This window comes from Euprymna scolopes, chromosome 6, assembly GCF_053919585.1.
Source record: "Euprymna scolopes isolate OS-2025 chromosome 6, ASM5391958v1, whole genome shotgun sequence".
NCBI lineage: Eukaryota > Metazoa > Mollusca > Cephalopoda > Sepiida > Sepiolidae > Euprymna > Euprymna scolopes.
Window position 1 is genome coordinate 89,090,037 of NC_136487.1, and position 12,710 is coordinate 89,102,746.

General features: G+C 33.5%; 1 protein-coding gene across 2 annotated transcripts in view; it reads left to right on the forward strand.

Annotated features, from left to right (window-relative positions):
* Window positions 1-12,710, forward strand: part of LOC145278322 (protocadherin gamma-A10-like) — a 182,395-nt gene that overhangs the window by 35,801 nt on the left and 133,884 nt on the right. For both annotated transcript variants that reach the window (XM_080130611.1, XM_080130612.1), the window contains exon 2: window positions 12,520-12,635. The gene's annotated coding sequence lies outside the window, so the exon portion shown is untranslated. The remainder of the gene's footprint in view (window positions 1-12,519; window positions 12,636-12,710) is intronic.

Below are 12,710 nucleotides of genomic sequence, written 5' to 3' on the forward strand. Positions count from 1 at the left end.
ATTAGGCTGTATTTGGGAAGAAATCGCATCGTATGATTTCTTTTAAGTAATCTATTGTGTCTAGTTTATTAGCGTAGACATTAGACTTTATAGATCTCCTAAGAAAATAATTTAACGGGGTTAAATTGCACGAATGAGTGACCAGTTGACAAGTCCATTTCATGAAATTACGCGTTAATCAAATGTTTCTCTCAGCAAATTTAGTAAAAATTAGTAAAGTGCTGCTCGCTCTAAAGTACACTGCTTTAAACACACACACACACACACACACACACACACACACACACACACACACACACACACACACACATATATAGTTTAGAATATAAAGTTAAAAATTTAATAATTTGAAATATTTTCAACATAATGTAGATATATATAAATATTAATAATAAACTTATAGGAAAAGAGCATGAAAGATTTTCTTACAATCTCCATGGAAGAAGAAATGTTTTGAATCCCTTATTCGAAAAATATATGTTGTAAATTGTAATTTGCAAAATTTGAACTTCTTTTCACACACACACACACACACACACACACACACACACACACACACACACACACACACACACACACACACACACACACACACACACACACACATATATGTATGTATGTATTAAGGCAGACGTTGTTTCGGGTACTTTTTATTCATTTACAAATCTTTCTTCGGCCAACATAAAATACTCGCAATAGCATTGGAATTTTATTCATTTTTTTTTTAATTTCAAAACAAAAATGAATATCAAACAAATTGAAAGATCAAGAAAGATATAGTAAAACATACGAATTCAACAATGTCTGCTTGAATGATTGAATGCTGCATAGATACACATTGAGTCGCCAGAGATACGTATGTGGTAAGCTGATAAAATCTACCTCTTTTTAACGAATCGCGTAAGATAGTGGCTGTGCTTTTGCGAAAGCTGACCCTGGCCACCATGAGGAACTGATGGGATATTAACGGCATTTTCCAAAAGGTTAAAGTAGTGGAAAATCCGGTCAAAAGTAAAATGTCTAGAATTAAAGCAACGTGTCAGGATATTATGCCACGGAGAGAAACTCGCTAGAGATACATTAACTGATAAGCTGGCAAACTCTTCCTATTTTATCGAACCGTGGTAGATAGTAGTTCTGCATTTGGAATAGTTTACACGTGAGGTTACTCTCTACGCAGATTGAAATAATCACATAAGTTAGAGATATATTAGGAAAATGAACTAATATGGATTTAGAATTGTATCATTAAGATTATAATTGTTGACCAAGTTCAAGCTAAGACGAAACCGTGAAGCGTTTTTTTTTTAATTCGTTCTGTCTGATGTCATAGGAGATAGACCATGAAGATTGGTTATTGGTATTATTTAGATTTTCGAACTACTGTTCTCATTTTGAGCGTCATTTTCATAACCTTTTGGGCGATGTAACCTCCGACTTTCTTCAGGTATATCTTGTCGAACTCGAGAATTTGGACTGTAATTGATGTTTCTTCCACTAGCTGTTTCAGACGAGCTCATGCCCTACTAGTTTTGCGATCCTTTGTGTTCGCTTACATCTGACTGGTAGTTTCAACGTTAAGCTCACGGCATCGGCATAAGAATATGAGGTGGTTAGTCATCCTTGAAAGTTTTGTGTAGAGTTTTTCGACATATTTCTATTGTTGTATTATTTCAGGTCCATACCGTATTGGTATTACATTTATGAATTTTTGAGATGAGGATTGGTTATTCGTATTATTTGGATTCATTGGACTACTGTTCTCACGTAGAGTATGATTTTCACAACTTTTCGGTCGATGTAACCTTCGCCCTTCTTCAAATGTATCTTTTTGAACTCAAGAACGTTTCTATCGAAGAGCCGGTGGAAGAAACATCAATTATAGACTGAAATTTCAAACGAACACGCCCCCTTTTTGGAAGTATATATCGGACTGATGAAAAACCCGCACCCAAGAATACTTTAACATATTCTAGAAGAAGGAGGTTAAATTTTGTCAAATAAAGAAATTGGAAAATCTAAAAGCTAAGGACGTAAGACCCCATGCCCACCATTTACCCATAAGAGCCATTTTCAATAAAAGTAAACGTCAGCTAACTCCCTTTGAAGAATTAGTGCTAAACAGAAGTCTCAACTTCGCCACAATCACCAAGCGGATTTCATATGTAGATATGATAGCTTGAATAAGCCCAAAGCACAAGGAGATGAACTAAGGTGGAAAGCCAGACAGAAACTCGAAAATTCAAAATCTCCAAACCTTAACCTCTCAAAGGAAGAAGTATTGGCTATCAAGTCACTACGCGGTGACAATGATATTATAATAATACCAGCAGACAAAGGCAATGCTACAATGTTTATGGATAGAGCAGAATATTCCAAGAAATTGGCAGATTTAAAAGAATTTGGTGGCTACTTTAAAGTGGGAAAGAATCCTACTTTGAAAAAAGAAATGAAACTGTCACAGATCCTCAGTAAGAGCAAAAACCTTATACCACCTGCAAAATACAAACAGTTAATACAGCAAGCTACCACACCTATACGGCCTCCCTAAGATACATAAGGACGATATTCCATTAAGGCCCATTGTCAGTGGCCGAGGTTCAGCATGCCATCCATTGAACCGATTCTTGGAAGATATAACCATCCCAATCGTAGGCAAACTTCCATCATACGTCAAGAATTTAGCTCACTTCGGGAAAATAATCAACAATGCTCACATTCATTCCAACCAGATGTTGAATCTAGATGTAATGAACTTATTCACGAGAGTATCCACGAATGAGACTCTGACAAGCTGACTTCTGATACTTCACTAAAGGAACGCACTTGCATCCCAAGTGACTATTTAATTGAAATGTTGATATTCTGTGTAGAAACTTTGTGATAGGATCTGATATTTTTCGGTAGGAAAAAGGCATGGCGATAGTACTGATCAACACATACATGAAACACTTTGAGGAAATGCATTAGAATCAAGACCACTAAAGCCAACAAAATGGTTGCGATATGTGGATGACACATTCATACTCTAGCTCCACCAGGAAGATGTTCAAACATTATTGGACCATGTGAAATCCATCCGTTTAACTATAAAGTTCACGATGGAAAAGGAATACAATAACAAATTATCGTTCCTAGATGTGCTGATAACTTGCACTGATCCGTTTTATGACATCTATATATCAAAAGCCAATTATCACTGGACAGTATCTAAACTTCAACTCTCAACATCCATATAATGTAAAGAAAGGAACCATCTGTTGCCTACAACATCGAGCAAAAGCAATATGTAGCAAGAGTAATGCATGTCAAGAGGAAATGAACTGTTTAAGAGAAGCCCTCCTCCGAAAAACTATCCAGAGAGCATGACATCAGCTCCAAGAAATCTGGACTAGATACCAAAGGGCACCATTCATAAACTCATCACAGTTTGCTTACCATACACGAAGATCTTGTCGGAACAACTTCGAAGAACATGCAATCCATATGACATCAGGACATCACGTGTAATCTGCGTGGTATTATCGTGTCGTTATGGTCAATAATTACATTTCTCATTCGGAACAGCGAGTGATTTTTGTCTTGTGCCCACTTATTTAAATCTTCAAGAGCTTGTGGTCTGTTGTCTGTTCAAACAGTCGTACTGGACATTAGTCAGAGATTATTTGCAGATTTTGCAGATAATTAATTACCTTGACATCCGATTGAGGAACCATTGCAACTGAAAATTGAACACTAGATGGAAAATAGTATTTATTTTCTAATAAAATTTCAAAAATAAACAAATTCTCAAATCTTCGGCCCGTCCCGCTTGTGACGATTGTTAACAAATTACTTTGTCTTTCGCGAGATTACAAAAAAGAGTGACCAAGAAAGCGAAAGATATAAAGAACAACAATCACCCTTTCCGATACTAAATGATTTGGATTGTTCTGATCGACACCCTTACTGATAACCAACGCGGAGCCCTTTAAATCGAACATAACGGTGTTTTAACGTAGAAAGTAGTTTTATACCCAAGTTTTGTTGAAGGATATGCAAAATGAACACCTCTCATTGTCGTGTGACACATCTGATCGATTTTCGTATCTGACTGTATATTGTTTCATATATCAATCATATATATTTTTATTTTTGTTTCGCACTTGTAACACCCAATTTGAAAACAAACAACCTATTTCCTGTCTTCTCCACGACGCATGTATTTCATCACAACGGCGAAAACGTTGAGAAAATAGCTGTAACCGATTACGAGAAAGATATGCATGTAATATAAAATAAATTTTGTAGATCACTTTTCACCAAAGCCGTAATATCAATATAAAAATCATGTAGCATTGCGGTGTGAGTGGATTGTAGTACTCTTCTCAGCAGAAACAGCTGTTTTCTCTCTATTATCTACGTAAGTACATGCTCAATAGACAGTAACATCGCTCTACAGACTTCCTGTAGTCGTGCCGGTAGCCGCCATTGCCGGAGGTTCTAACAACAGGAAAAGGAAAGTGATGATGGCTCAGTAGATAACGTTACGCGAAATACTTGAAACATTAATAAAAATAAGAAACATTTAATTCATAACTTTGTTATAAACACGCAACACTATTTTTCGCATTTATTTATTAATAATTAAATAATTTCGATACAAATCTATTCATTTTTTAAAAAAATGTAACTGTAAAGAAAGGAAAAGTAAGAAGAAATTAATTTACATTTTCACTTGCAATTTAGTAATAATTCACAACTTCTTTAAAATTAAATCGATCCCTCTAAACGAAAGAACATTTGAACACAAATACTGAATATTTGAACACAAATACTGAATATTTGTACAGGAAATAAAACAATATTGCGGAAGAAAACTATTTGTCAGATTAAAATGAAAATCATTGAATTAAAAACAATAGCAAATAATAGTTTATAAAATGTCTTTTTTTTCAAAACTAACATGCAAATTACTTAATGCTGCCATTTCTATCGCGTTTGCAAAAACAGCGTGTAAAAAGATGTCTGTTATGTAAAGTTGAATTGTATAGATTGCTGACGTTTTAAACAAACGCATTTCAGGTGAAAACATTATTACGTACTAACGTGTCATGTCGAAATTAGTATAAATCTCCAAAATTACGAAAAAAAATCGATTAGAAAAATAATTACTAGTAAAAATAGAATTTAACGAATTTTTTAGTTTTATCGTATGTTTTAATCTGGAAGAGTTGTGGGACCAATTCAGCATGCCAACCTGACTTATCTCTCTTGTCTTAAATTAATTTAAATTAATGGTCTGCCATTTTAAAATATAAAATGTTAGAATGTAATTGTGGATGATTTTGTTAAAAATCGATCTAGCACATTTACTGAGTTATTTTACGTAATTTTGGGAATTTATACTAATTTCAACATGGCACGTAAGTACGTAATAATGTTTTCACCTGAAATGGGATGGCTTACAATATCACTAATTAACACAAACATCAACGTATATACAAGAAATGGACTCAACTTCGGCATTTAATCATTTAGATAAGGAACAATTAATAAGCATTTTAAAGGATTTTGCATTTAACGTTATTGGACGCCATCTTGAAAATCAGGACTTTTTAATTTTGCCTTCACTTAGAACACAACCTGATAAAGGAGTTAAATATAATTCTCAGCTCGATTCGGATTTATTTTCACAATCATTTTTTTTTTTATATCTTGTCCTTGTTTGTAAATTAGTCTGTGAGAGATAACGCGACGAGTCTTTTTATTTGTCGCTATTAATAGGCGATTAAATGTCGTGTGGTTTACTTTGTGACTGACCTGACAAACAAGTTCCGACATTTTTGTTGCCCACACACACACGAACGCATGCGCAATAAAACAATTAAAAAGAAAAGACAAAACGATTATGAAATAAAAAAAAACGAAACGAAATAAAATCTCCCATGATACAATCACTGAGTTCCCAAACGTAATCAGCAAAAATAAACAGCGTCTTTGTCGGTAAACCGACTTCTTTTGTTGATGAATTAATTTTTATGAGCAAATTCAGTTTTCATTTCTCACCTTTCAAAAGTTATAGTTTCATGGATGGGAGAGAAGAAAATATGCATTTATGATATTTAATATGGGAATCGATGACATTGCAATATGGCGGCTAAAAATTGTCGTCTGGGAAAGAAATCAGGAGAAACGGTGGTTATGCGTACTAGCAACTATATCCTCCCTACGGTCGTGTATGTTTGCTAGCCTGACAGGATGATAACATATGGAACAAACATACACAACATTATCTTCCCTCAAAGAGGGGGTAATTCCTAGAAGTATGGTATCATGACGCAAATATAATCCCTCCCCCACGGTGGAATACATAACTGGTAAAATGGTGTCATGATAACAGAGCATTCTACCCCACAAACGAGAAGGTAATGCCTGGGAGTATTATAATAATAGAATAGATGCTACGTTTCTCCTTGCCATACGTTGAGTATTGAAAGTGCATTAGTCGAAAATGATATAATAAACATTATAATTGAACGTTAAAAAGAAGTACAATCGTAGAGTAATTGAAGTAGATTTTTGGTTTCAGAGAAACAGATACCAAATCTCCATTAGAAATAGATGAATATTAAAAAGAACACATCTTTTCTAAAATAATTAGTTATATTTTATTATAACTCAATAAAACATTTATTTTCATTGTAAATATATTATTGAATATAACTTACTTGTCCTTTTTTTAAATTATTCTTACAAAAAAAAAAGAAAAGAAAAAGAAACTACCGTGTTTGCATATATGGTTAGTCATTTAGAACTGCTTTAAAGCTTCATCAATCACTCATTTTTTGACCAAATTTACAAACAATTATTACGGTTTATAGGCCACCTTCTCAGCTATATTGGGATTTTTTGTTTCATTTTTCGTTCAGTAAAACGAAAGTTATAATGAGTTTACTGGTGTAAAAACAAACATAAGGAGGTGGGCGACGTTTTTTATGACTGGTTTACATAGCAACTATGTCGCTTCAGCGACTAGTGTTGTTACCAATTCGTGAAAAGAAAAGAACCAAGTGAAACAGAGAAAATGAAAGAATGAAAGGGAGATAATTGGGGAATTTTATTGAAAGCAGACGAGTGGCGTACATTGTTATTACATATGTGTATGTTATGTTTATATGGGCAAAACAATAAAACTGAAATTAAACAAAGAACAAGTGAATTTATCAGAAGCCTAGAAAAATCATGGATTACAATAGAAAAATACGAGCATGAAAAGTAATATGGTTATGCTTAAACATGGAAAAGTAAAGGATTAGTTATTAAAACTGGAAAAGAAAAGGACAAGATATTCTATTAAAAAATATAATAAATTTATAACTTAAAATATTGCAGCATTAAAAATTTAAAAAATTCAATTTATAACATTATATAATAATTCTTAATGCTGCAATATTTTAAGTTATAAATTCAACATATTTTTTAGTAGAATATCTTGTCTTTTTCTTTTCCAGTTTTAACAACTAGCCCTTTACGTTTCCATGTTTAAGCGTAACCATATAACTTTTCATGCTCGCATTTTTCTATTATAATTTCATTATTGTTTACCAATATTTTTTATTTATGAAGCCCAACAGACGAAACAGTAATATATAAAGATACTAAATAGAATATCTATTCACAAATTAATATTGTGCATCTGTCTCGGGAAATGTTCATAATATTAGGGTGGTTGATGAATCTATTCTTAAAATAATTAATAGCAACAAAGCATGTCGAAATGGTGAAAATTTTGAAAAAAAGGGCGACTAAAGCGATACTTATTAAGGAAGGAACCTGATGAAGTGAATCGAATGAGAGGCCTAAATTAGAAATTGAAACTGTTTGCCATCTTTGTGGGACTAGATATTTGAGAGAAGCAGTTTGTTCGAAATAAATGTAATAATCATAAACGAGTGAAATATGCATACTTAATTATATATATATATATATATATCTATATATCTATAAAAGTGAAATTGTCTGTGTGTATTTCTGCGTGTGTTTCTGTGTATGTACATTTCCCTACCAAACTACTCTGTCAATTTTCAGTCTACAGACTCGAGATTTGACATAAGGGGCATTGAGATTTGGGAAAATCTTTTAATCGGTTTTCGGCCAGAAATTTGTCTGTGAAATTGTCAAAGTTCAACGATTTGAAATTTGAAAACTCTACAAAACTCCTCCACCAATTTTGGGTCCAAACATTTAACATTTTAGATGTAGGTTACTTGGGCATGGATCAAACTTTTTAATTTTATTTGAGCTCTAAAAAATAAATGTTAAAGGGTTAAAATTGGGGTTAAAGTTAAAAATTGTTTACCCCTACCGTCTCTACCAAATTACTCAGCCAATTTATGGCCTAAACATTTGAAATTTTACATAAAGTGTATTTAGACATAGGGCAAGCTTCTAAATCAGTTTTTGCCCATTAATTTGCCTGCCAATGGGTTCAAACGATTTGACTTTTGCGGTGTCTATCAAACTATCCAGTCAATTTTGGATCTAAACAATTGAAATTTTACTTAAAGGGTATTCAACCATGCAGCAAGCTTTTTAATCAGTTTTGGGAGAAAATTTGGCTGCCAAGAGGTCAAAGTTGAAAGAGTTGACCTTTGCAGACTTTACAAAATTCCTCCGCTAATTTTGGGTCTAACCACTTGAAATTTTAGATGTAGGTTACCTGGACGTGAGTCAAACTTTTAATATATATATATATATATATATATATATATATATATATATATATATATATATATATATATATATGCACATAAAATTATGAACAACACATAGGGCCCAAGCAAAGCCAGGCTGAACTTCTATTATATATATATATATATATATATATATATATATATATATATATATATATATATATATAAACACATTTTGGTTGAGTATTGTTGTAAACGGTTTCGCCTGCTACTATATTAGCGTAATGTAAACTGTTTGTTTGTAAATAAGCAAACAAATCGAGCCCTTTAAAAGGAACAGTCAAAATGCTTATGTAACTAGACATCTACACGCGTTGGTTCGATGGGCGAGAGGGTAAAACTGTTGACTCTCAACAAAGTGGTTGTAGATTTAATAACTGACTCGGGGTGGGTGCATAATATATTAACTCTACTAGCAATATACTGAGAGGTACCACTCAATAGAGTCACTTGTAGTACGCCATGACATTAAGTCCTACAACTATTGTTCTTCTATGTATTTTGTCTTATGAATACAAATACTAAAATATATACGTGTCTTGTAAATACAAAGACTAAACTATATACGTATACGCGTCTTCCTTAGCAGTGTTTCCAGGCCACAACAAATCTGGCGACAAGGAACTCGAATTCATAAAAGGGATACTTCCAACATAGCATTACCACAAACAACAAAACCGTTTTCGAACAAAAGAAAAAAGAATAAAGCTACACCAGTAGTTGCACACTGAAACTATTTTACAACGGAGTGGCACACTCAAGTCACAAGGTAATATTTCTAATGATACTACGAAAATACCTCATATAAGTCGTTCAACAAATGGTGTTAAACTAAAAAATTGCCTTTGTCGAACACCGGATAAAAATGATCAAAACTCTACTTTAAAAATATTTCAATTAAAACTAAGAAGATAAACCTGAAAAATTTTCTTTAATCATATAGTTCTCCCCCAAGATTAAAAAAAAAACATTTTGTCCAACGCACAGCATTAATCTGTAATTAGTATAATTACAACGGTTATTAGGAAATAAAAGGAAAATGTTTCTTCCCGCGCAAGTAAATTTCGTTCTAGTAAAAAATTAGAAAAATCTACAAATGGAGAATTTCAAGGCTATTATCATTCAGATAATGAAAACACAAATAGAACACCAGCAGAAAACAGAAGAATGGTTATTCCAACAAAAATAAGAACTACAAAAATCCAGATCCAACAGCAAGCATTACAAAAATAAAAGATTCTACTACTACTACTACTACTACTACTACTACTACTACTACTACTACTACTACAACAACAACAACAACAACAACAACAACAACAACAACAACAGAAAACTGAAGAATAGTTGTTTTAATAACGAAAAAGTGGGATAACGCCAACAAGAACAATGAAAATGGAAAAACGACTACAGAAAAGCCAATAATTACTTCTACAAAACCTCAACAATAAACTACCCACTAAGAACAAAACGACGTTTTCGCAAAACACTATATGGAATACTATGGGGACGTTTATCTCCGTTCTCGATGTGGACAAAACTTTCGACACTTTCTTTAGAAGATATGAAGACCTTTTCAACGTCAATTTCGAAGACTAGCCTGATGCAAAAAAAAAGTTTGACTACTTTTACAAAAGCTTGGAACTATTGAGCACACCAGATTTGTAGACTACATACTATCTAGAAAAACACGGATCTTGAGTTCGCGGAAAATTTAAAGTTACTATCAAAACTTTTCGGACTCAAAACTTTACTATTCTACAAAAGGTGAAAATGTTTTACTTTGACTGAGCTGGACGACAAAGAATATTTCTCGTTCGCGTCAATCGTAAATAAGCACTATAATGACTTTAGACTAGCAGAATAGTCGGCAGATGATTTTAAATGCCTCATTCTCGCCTAGAGACAAGGATCTGAGAAGAATGCTGAAATCAAGCAATTGCTTGAGAAACTCGAAACCAAACCTATTCTCACTCTGCAGAGACTTGCAAAGGATTGCCAAAGAGTTGTAAGGGTGAAAAACGATTCTAAAATAGTAGAGGAATCGGGTGTGTCATATGTCAGAAAATGAAATTATATATCCCAAAATTACTCCCATGGAAAAGAAATTTCCCCTGAGAACATGTTGCTGATGTTTTTAATCAGGATTACATTGCGAAAAATTCTGTGCTTTTCGAATAAAACTTGTAATAAAGATTCACACCGTAGAAGCAAAAACAAAGCAAAAATAGACTTAGACATACAAGAGCCAAATGAAAGTCAGATGGAAATTTACCCAAATACTTAATAAATAGAGTGTTTAGAAAGGAGTGTTGAGTAGAATCACCAATACACAATATATGAACCCTCTTAAAGGTATGAATACATTGAGAGATACCACTCTACAAATTCACTCGTAGTAAACCATATTGGCATTAAGTACTAAAACTCTCCTTCTCTCTATATTCTGTCTTGTAAATACAAATACCTTTTCTAAACTATATCCATATCCGAGTCTTCATCAGAGACTTTTCTGGGCCGCAACGCTTAAGGTCGTTGGAGAAGACATCCGTTTTTAACTATTTACTTATATCCACACGAGGTCAAGATTATATTTAAGGTGGGTTTTCAGCGTGAGGAAAATTCGGCACCTCCAGAAAGGAGCCTTTTGGATTGACACAGAAATAAAAGTTGCTTCAATCTAACAGGATTACTTAATATAGAACAGAAGACAAAAAGAAAAGAACGTTTGGAGAACGTTTCCACAATGGTAAAGCTAAGTATTCGGCCACCATTTTAACCTTTGTTAGCTGTAAAATGATCACTAGTCAAGTGAATAAGCTGAAGCTTACTTAAAACGGTTCATGTAGTTCGAATCCGATCCGCATTTCTTTTTAATAATCCAACAAGCAAGAAAACCCGACGTTTCCTGGGAATGAACGAGGATCAACGAATGTTTCATATTTCCAGCACTTTATTGTCATCAAAATCGGTGAAATCGCTCATTATTCTATCAAATCGATTGGTTGCCTATTCTAATCGGGGACCCGTTGCGGTGTACCAGGAGAGAGCTTCATATGCCTCCCTACAGTAACTTAGCCCTATATACATTGTAGTCTACATTGCACTATAGAGAGCCTACTGTTGATTTCAAAAGTATTTCATATATAATGGCTTGAATTAAAGTTTAAAATACAAAAAAATCAAGTACCATGGCCCAATTGTGGTCTAAAAAGAAACATTTATTTCGAACGCGCCTCTGTCTTATCAAAGAATCTACTATTGATTTTATACGTTTCCCCCATTTTGCTTGTGCAGTAATTATGCTTCTCAAATGCGCTGAAGATGCTTTGGTCAAAATCAGATTGTTCATTCTTTAATCGGATTTTTTCGATTATTAATTTTCGATACTTATCGGAGACATTCCGATACAAAACCTATCTAAGAACACTCCCAGGCATATGAAGTACATTTGTCTGAGATTTCAACGAAATTAGCCCACCAGTTTCGGAGTCTATATGTAACTCTCTCTCTCTCTCTCTCACACACACACACACACAGACGAAGTGACTTATATAAGTAGAAATATTGAAGATAGTTATAATAATAGCATGTTTTGCGATATATATGAATTAACACTCAAAAGGTTTTAACTGATGATAACAACCCAACTCACTGCATTTTTGAAATCATTTTTGTTTATCCATTTCCAGTTTACATAACTAGTTTCAATATCAACACCAGCAACAGAAAAATACGCAGTAGTATTTTCTTGGTTTGAAATATATGTTTTTTCTTTTCGTAGGTGAGTTTGTGGGAAGGAGCCTCATCAGCTGGGAGTCTGTGACGGCATCTCACACCTGCTGTCCATCAACTTTCTATTCTGATCACTGAGCCGTTCACAAGTATTCTTTCCCAAAGGTAAGTCGATAAGCCATTCAGATATCGCAGTTTAGAATCAAGCAATATTTATGAATATGGGAACCATTGGAATCC